This window comes from Tupaia chinensis, unplaced genomic scaffold (assembly GCF_000334495.1).
Source record: "Tupaia chinensis unplaced genomic scaffold, TupChi_1.0 Scaffold000214_1, whole genome shotgun sequence".
Taxonomy (NCBI): domain Eukaryota; kingdom Metazoa; phylum Chordata; class Mammalia; order Scandentia; family Tupaiidae; genus Tupaia; species Tupaia belangeri.
In genome coordinates this window covers 871,339-879,833 of record NW_006159689.1, presented here as the reverse complement: position 1 = coordinate 879,833, position 8,495 = coordinate 871,339, and the positions used below count along the sequence as shown (strand labels likewise).

At 47.1% G+C, this 8,495-nt stretch overlaps 1 pseudogene; it reads right to left on the bottom strand.

Moving 5' to 3' along the window:
- Nucleotides 1-486: 486 nt before the first annotated feature.
- LOC102482060 (olfactory receptor 10-like) lies at nucleotides 487-1,764 on the bottom strand (annotated as a pseudogene).
- Nucleotides 1,765-8,495: the final 6,731 nt, after the last annotated feature.

Sequence of the window (8,495 nt, the reverse complement as noted above, 5' to 3'; positions counted from 1 at the left end):
TGGGGCCTGCCGGACCCTGGGCTCCATCTGCGTGGACAGCGAGGGCCCATATTGCAGAGTGTCCAGATCAGACGTTGAGGAGAAAAGTCTGAATGAAGGCCTGTGTTATATAGTTTTCACGAGACCATGACATTGATGTTGATAAAAATAATTTTATATTTAGCTTTATTTAGTGCGTGCTCCATTCGCTTTTCAATCTGAAAATAATGACCCTTCTTACCATAAAGTCACTGTCCAAACCATTCTTCGAACCTACATTCCAGGAATCACATTTTCTCTCTTTATAAAAAACATTCTTTATTTAATTTTATTTGTTATTATTATTTTTATTTTGACCAAAGAGAGAGACAGAGTGCAAGAGAAGGGGAAAGTGAGAAAGCAAGCCTCCAGGTCCAGGACCCAAACCATGGTAGGCCATGTGGGAGTCCAGCGCCTTCACTACCACGCCACCTGCCAGCCCCGGATCACACTCTCTCAAGCGGAATCCTTGCAGATGACTTTCCTAATGGCCCTCTTGACGTCTTTGCTCCTCAGCGTGTAGATCAGCGGGTTCATGGTGGGGTGACGGTGTGCACGAGGGCAAGGACCTTCCCCTGACCCTGAGAGTGGTTCCCCTTGGGCTGCAGGTACATGAACGTGATGGTCCCGTAGAACAGCGAGACCACCGTCAGGTGGGAGGCGCAGGTCCCCCAGGCCTTCTGCCGGCCCTCAGCAGACCGCATGCTCAGCACGGCCCTGGCCACGCAGGCGTAGGAGGCCAGGATGGTGCAGACCGGGATGGCGAGGATGAGCAGGCGAGCGACCAGCATCTTGGATTCGGTGGGCCTGGTGTCCACACAGGACAGCTTGATGATGACCAGCACCTCGCAGAGGAAGTGGTCCACGAGGCGCCGTCCACACAGGGGCAGAACCACGGCCAGTGAGGACTGCAGGAGAGAGTTGGCAAACCCGGACAGCCAGGACATGGCTGTGAGCAAGCGGCAGACCTGCTGGTGCATGACCGCAGCATAGCAGTCGACCGCCATGACGGCGAGAAGCACGCACTCCGTGGAGCCAAGGGCCAAGGCCACGGAGTACTGCACCACGCAGCCCGCAGCGCTGATCCTCCTGTCCCCCCACACGTTGGCCAGCATCTGAGGGACAATGCAGGTCGTGAAGCACACGTCCAGGAAGGAGAGGTTTCGGAGGAAGAAGTGCATGGGGGTGTGCAGGCGGCTGTCCAGGAGGGAGACCAGAAAGATGGCCGTGTTCCCCGTGAGAGTTACACCATAGAACCCAAAGACAAACAGAGAGAGGATGAACTCAGCCTGGGGGTGCTCAGAGAAGCCGACCAAGATGAAGTTTCCCGCCGCGCTGTCGTTCTCCATGTCTGCGCGCAAGAGCTTGGGAAGGGCTGGGTGCAGCTAGACGTCGCCCAGACTACACGCAGGGCCATCAGTTTTTATGAGTCGCTGTCATCTCGAAGTTTCGCAGAGAAACAGAGTGGCAAGTCAAATCTCCTGGTGTTGAGATGATTTACATGTAAATCTGGTGTCATAAAGATCGTAAACATGCAATGGCACAGGTTAAAAGTACAAGACCACGTCCCTGCGTCTTTGGGTCATGCTATTCAGCATTTACCGAGGCAGCATTCAGGTGCCACTTCACACCTGAGTGTACTCAGGAACTGCGTCGCGTTGACAGGGTGATTATGACAGGGAGAGCCACGCGGGAGGGAAAACGAAGCCAAACCCAGACCAGGTGGTTGATGTGGTGGGTTACTTCTCCCTGGCTGACAATGAGATGATCAAACAGTGGCTTCCACAGTAAGTGAGAGAGCAAGATTTGCACAAGTAGTAGAGTAAAATGTGAGCGCATTTGTACGGTTACAGTCGGCACCGATCTTGGCACTAACAGGACAAGCCATATTTTAACTCCTCAGAAATACTTGCTTGCTTTGCACACAAAAAACACCCCGAAGTGGGAGAGCGTTTCTGAATGGGAGGGCGTGGCTCACCACAACACCGCTCCCTCATCAAGTACCCAGCACTACGATTTGCCCGACCAGCTCACTCAGAATGATGGCTATTAACCGAAGGGTCGTTACACTCCAAGGAGACCTGGATCGGGGAAATGGTGGCACTTCAGAGAACGAGGTTCCCAGCATTTAACAAGAGCTTGTTCACGTCTCCTTTCCTGTGCTCTGTGGCCCATAACATCTGGCGGCGTCCAAGACCCCGGAGGGGTGGGCATGGGCTTGGAGCTCCCGCTACCCTGACTCTCGGGGAGATGTCACCGTGTGGGCCTGCAGGGCCCTGGGAACCACCCCCAGAGAGCTAGCTTTGCATGGCCCGGAGCTCACTAGTGCCCATGTTTCCCTTGGATCTCTGTTCAAGGCAATCCGTGACGCTGGTTAAATATTGTAACTGTTTAGGCCACACTAACAACTGACTAAAACATTTATAAGGAATAGCTGGGAGTGAGATGTCCATGACAGACTTTCAGGAACTTCACGGAGCTGTGGTCATGGAAACCTCTCCGATACGGGGCCACGCGCCTGTGCGTGTGCATGTGCAGCTTGTGGGAATGCCTAGGAGAGCGCTGAGAAGGCCCTCCCCTGACCTCCGGCTGTCTTGGTGCTGCTGTTCTAGCAGGAAGTTGAGGATGAGATAGAATTGCAGATTACGCCAACGGCGTGCCTCAACATAGCAAGTGAACTGTAAGCCAAGGGTAGGAATCCTAGTGCTCCATGGCACTTAAAGTCTTCGTTCAGTCGTTAACTGACCAAAAAAGTTAATTAAACAGAGGCTTCACTAACCATTGATAACAAAAATATAGACTTACAATTAGTTAAGAAGTAAAAAAGAAAAACAAACAAACAAACAAACAAACAAAAATATCCACTATAGCAAGAAAAAGAAAACAATAAAATAAACAACAAGAACAGAAACACCGGGGGTTAGTCTGGGTTGCTATACTGTATTATTTAAAATAGCTGATTTTCTACAAAAAAATGTAAGAAAACTTGCAAAGAAACAGAAAAGCCCACAAGAGTGCAATGGGGACAGAGCCCTCACGAGAACCCCGTCGTGCTGGCTCCTGCCTGGTCTTTGACCTCCAGCTGCCAAACTGTGGGAAGATAACGGTGGTTGTTGCTGCCGCCTGGCCTGTGGCATTCTGCTATGGCATTCCACGGTAACTGACACATACACAGGAATACAGCAAGCATCGAAAACTGCCCTTGAGGAGGTTCAGATGTTGGACTTAAATGAACACGCTGATATGCACATATGAAATTGAATTATATCTCAGTAAAGCTGTTCTTTTTTACATGCTAGAAGGTGGGTACACACATACACATGAGAGAACACGCTTTCCTCAGTGCGGCCTAGACACATGCAATCCTTTTCCTCCAGGTGTCCATCAAGTCAGGACCAGGGCGTGTGCACATGGACCCCGTGTGTCTCTCAGGACCAGGGCGTGTGCGCGTGGACCCCGTGTGTCTCTCAGGACCAGGGCGTGTGCGCGTGGACCCCGTGTGTCTCTCAGGCCAACAGGGCTGGAACTGGAGCTCTGGTCAACATGTAGGGTGTGGTTCCTTTGTGTGGCACTAAATTGATGTTCTACAAGCCAACCTAAAGCTGCTATTATTATTATTTTTAAAGCCATAAGCCAAAATCTGTCTCTTCTAGTCAGCTTAATCTCAAGAGCAATTAGTCAAATAAATATGAGTGTGTTTATAAAACCCACAAATCCATTCAGAATAGTAATACAAAGTGATACGATACCCTGAAAATTGGTGGGTAGATGCATTTTTTTTGTTTCTTTTTCTTTTTGTTTTGTTTTTGCTATTGCATATTTTCAGGTTTAAATCTCTTGTCTGACATTCTATCGTCTCAGCTCTTACACTAACTGTCATGACCCGTTATCCATTCTCAGTTTTATTGACCAGCACCATAAAATATCTTTCTCCAAGACATAATAATGTCTTCTAACACTGTTCCCTTAATTACACTCCTTCGATTTACCTTTTCATCAACAAACTCATAGAAAGTGAGAGTATTAAGGCCTTTTATTGTAAAGATTATATATGATAAAATTTACTATAAAATTATAAACCCAAATTTCACTTTACAAAGTCTACATTTATTCTGGAAATTTTAAGCCATTAGTAGTATAGGAAAAGAGGTGTGTGTGTGTGTGTGTGTGTGTGTGTGTGTGTAATTAAACACATGGTTTCTGACAAAAGGATGAAAATTTTTTCATTAAATTCAGTAGTAAGGCAAGAAAAATGTGACCAGTACTACTTAACATTGTCCTAGAGGACTGAGATTAAAATATTTCAGCCAAGTGAAGATAAAAGTAGAGTGGAAGCCTAAATAAGCAAAGACTGTTAGGATCTACTGCAGCAGGACTGCCTTACAAGGACCACAGAAATACGTAATTAAGTTGAGGAGAAGATGGTCACTGAAAGCCAATGAAGAGATTAAAATAACATCAGTAAACAGTGTTATATTAATATCTACAAAAGACAGAGTAAATACGTTTCTTGACTTACTCTTAACTGATTTTTTAAAACTTGCATAAACAATAATAAAACTGAGTTGTTTGACTTAAATAAAGACGTAATTTTGGTAATAATGGCAGAATGGTGAGGGAAGGAGAGGCACCCGTGTCTTATATAATAACCAGGCTGCTGGGGACGGGGCGTGAGGTAGTCCTTCACTGAGTGCTGCAAGTATTCACTAGGGAAGGATTAGTCTTTTCACAAATGGCGTTTGGGAAAACTGGATATCCATATTCAAATTGTATTATTTTTAAATTATAAAACTACTAGAAGAGGGGCCAGCAGGAGGCGTGATGGTTGGGGACACTGGACTCCCACTGACCAACCATGGTTTGAGTCCCGGCTGGTGGCTTGCATTCTCACTTTCCCTCTCTCTCTCACTCTATCCCTCTCTGGTCCAATAAACAAACAAACAAACAAAGTTATATAAAAAGAACTACTAGAAGAAAACATATGGGGAAAATCATGTCGCTGGATTTAGCAATGTTCTCTTAGAAGTAAACCAAAAGCACAGACAACGAAAGTAAAAATAGAAAAATGAGACCACATTGAACTTAAAATTTCTTCACATAAAACAAGCAAGGGGAAAGACAACCTGCAGGATGAGAAAATATAGATAAACAACTTAAATTTAAAACATAGAATGGTAAGATTAGTAAAAGAAAATGAAGAGGAAATTTTTGTGTCGGGAAGATCTCTCTGAGCAGGACATGAAACCTGTCTTAGGAAATCAGTCTAAGGCCAGCCACGGACAAACCCGGAGTGCCACGACACACAGTGACCTAGCTCGGTGCGGAAGACTGCACAGCAGAGCAGCTCTGGAACGTCACACCAAGTGGAGACAGAATTTTAACCTGATTTGGGAAAAGCAATGCATTGGTAGATTTATAGTAAAGTTGTTAGCGAAGTAATCTATGTTAACTCCAGACTGCAAATGGGGAAGGTTTACTTGGAAAAGAGAGACGTAACTGGGAATACCCTTTTTTCGATACCATCTTATAGCATGTGTCAAATGTACGAGCAATTGTAGAGGAATGCTAGATTCATAACTCACAGGGCCGGGAGGTGGCGTGGAGGTTAAGGCACTGGACTCACAAGGCTGATCGCAGTTGGGGCACTAGACCTGGGGGCGTGAAAACCAAGCCAGAAGTGTGTGCACGTGTGCCCAAATACCGAGGCGAAAGGAGGACAAGGAATCGCAGTGTGGTCATCCCCCTGGGGGTGATTTCTCACTTTCTCTCTCTCTGTCTCTCTTCGGTGAGCACATGCCCTTTATAGAAAAACCTAAGAAAAGTATTAGAACTTACAAAACAAAATTAAAAACTGATCCCAAAGATATGCGTGATACACATGCCTGTGGAAGTGTGCTGCTCTGTAGGAGGGGAGGTCTGGGAATCTTGGCGGGAGCGTAACAGCGTATCCTTTGGTATGCTTTATGTAAATCTGAACCATACTAAATATCATTAAAATCTCTGGTTACCATTATGAACTTAGCCTTAGTTATCTTTATCGTTTCTCAATTGTCAGAATTTGGCCAGTGGAAGTTACCTTAAACTGGTTTCGATTGCCTTCTCTTTTTTTTGAGAGGTTTTCGCTATAGGGCGCGTGCGCTCGCCAGTCAGACAGACAGAGACATAGAGACAGAAAGCAAGAAATCAGCCCCCAGGGAAGATGGTCACGCCGCAATCCCTTCTCCTCCATTCTCCTCTCGGGATCTTGGGCACGCACACACACGCGCCCGGCGTGAGTTTTAAGCCATCGGGTCCGGGACGCGAACCGCAGTCAACTACGTGGGAGTCCAGCGACATAGCCATTACGCTGACTGCTGGTTCCCTCGATTGCCTTCTGACAACTGTCATTGAGTCTCTTACACATGTCCCTGGGTGTTCCTCACTATTTCAATTTTTTCCCACCCTCAAAGCACATCATAATGCAGTGTTCTTTGTTGAAGATGATGAATGTGCTATTAATAGTACCCTTGGATTGATTATCATGCACTGCATGCATGTTTGGAAAATACAAATTGTATCCCACAAAGATGTTCAACTATTAAATGTAAATAAGAAATATTCAGGAAAGAAAACACCTCGCTAAGTGGAAGAATCAGTAACAAAAGAGCCCAAAACAGCACAACAGGAACTGTGGGGTTAGTACACTCTGAAGAATTCAATTTCAGTGTGCTGGAGAGCAGTGTTCAGGACCGATGCACGGACACTGGGCTTGAGTGCTAGAACTGCCATAACCGGTCACGCACGCCACTCGTCCCTCTGTGACAGCCGGACACGGCTCTGCCGCGCCTTTCAGTATGTGGCCCTCCCTCTGGTGTGGTGACCTGCGTGCGGGCTCTCCTGCCCATGCAGCATCTCAGGCCCACGGGGGATCAGAGCCCAGAGAGCCTGAGTCAGAAACAGAAGGCACTCCTACCTGTGCCTGGGCGCTCCTGCTCCGTCAGGAAGGACGAGCTCGGGGCGGCGGCTACTTTATTCCACCCAAGGAGTGGGAAACCGGCAGGGTAATGGTGACTGCGAAGACAAAGACGGGAATTACTTTGAAGTCTCCTGGGCTTCGGCCTCCTGTGGTTAATTACTGTCGGTAATGAAGGACTTTGGGGGGAAGCTAGGTGATAATGGGGCCTCCCAGGACGTCTCCAGAGGCGTAGAACCAACGCCATCCTCATCATCGTTTTGTTTACCCCTGTTTGTCATCGCCTCATCACTGCATTTAATGCCCAGCTGAGTTTAAGCCACCAGGTCTGGGACTTGAACTGCGACGACTAGGTGGGAGACCAGCTACGTAACCATTACGCTGCCTGCTGGTCTCTATAATGTGTTTTGTGCATGTTGGATAGTTTTCCTGTGTGTATGTTGGTAAATTGTGTTTGTACATTTCACCACAATAACAAAACGAATGTTGTGAAACAAATGCCACTCTGGCCAGTGAGAGCAAGCAACCGCAGGCACCTGGTAGACCTCCGTAGGCAGGTCAGCAGGTCAGAGCCTGCCGAGCGGGAGCGACGCCTGTGTCCCCGTGCAGGCGCTGACACACGGAGTTGCCGTTGTGCGAGGCACCTCTGTGGAGCTGGATGTGCAAACAATGGCATAAAGCGAACTAGAGTTTTCTCAAAGTCTTGACTCAATTTGCATCTCCAGCGTTGAAAACGGTGTGCTGGGGAACCAGCAGTTAGCGTAACGGCTATGTCGCTGGACTCCCACGTAGTCGACCGCGGTTCGTGTCCTGGACCCGGTGGCTTAAAACTCACGCCGGGCACGTGTGCATGCGTGCCCAAGATCCCAAGAGGAGAATGGAGGAGAAGGGATTGCGGCGTGACCATCCCCCTGGGGGGTGATTTCTCGCTTTCTGTCTCTATGTCTCTCTCTGTCTGTCTGGCGAGCGCACGCGCCCTACAGTGAAAATCTCTCAAAAAAAAAAGAAAGAAAATGGTGTGCCGATAAAACGCACAGCACAGAGAATAACATAAATAAATAAATAAATAAATGATGTTGATTCTTTAAATAGTGGGAGAAAACTAAAGGGAAAAGAAAAAAGACACAAGAAAAAAGGCTGAAAACGAAATCTGGCATTCGAAACATGCGCCACGGGGTCGGTTAGGAGCAGCGTGCAGAGAGGCCTGCCGGTGCGAGGACCGTTAGAGGCCCACCTGGCCGGCCCCATCATCTTCTACTATAAATGGTGTTTTATCCCTTAATTTATTTTGAGATCGCTTATTATTAGTGTATAGAAGTACAAATGATTTTCGTATTTTGCTTGTTGACTTCGTGTCCTGAAATTTTACAGAATTTGAACACGACAAGAGAGCTAACAGGTTTTTGATGTAGTCTTCAGAACTTTCTCTACGTCGGATCCTGTCACCTGCAGTCAGGGGCGACCTAACTTCTTCCTTCCTTCCTTTTTTTTTTTTTTTTTTGAGCGGTTTTTGCTATAGGACTCG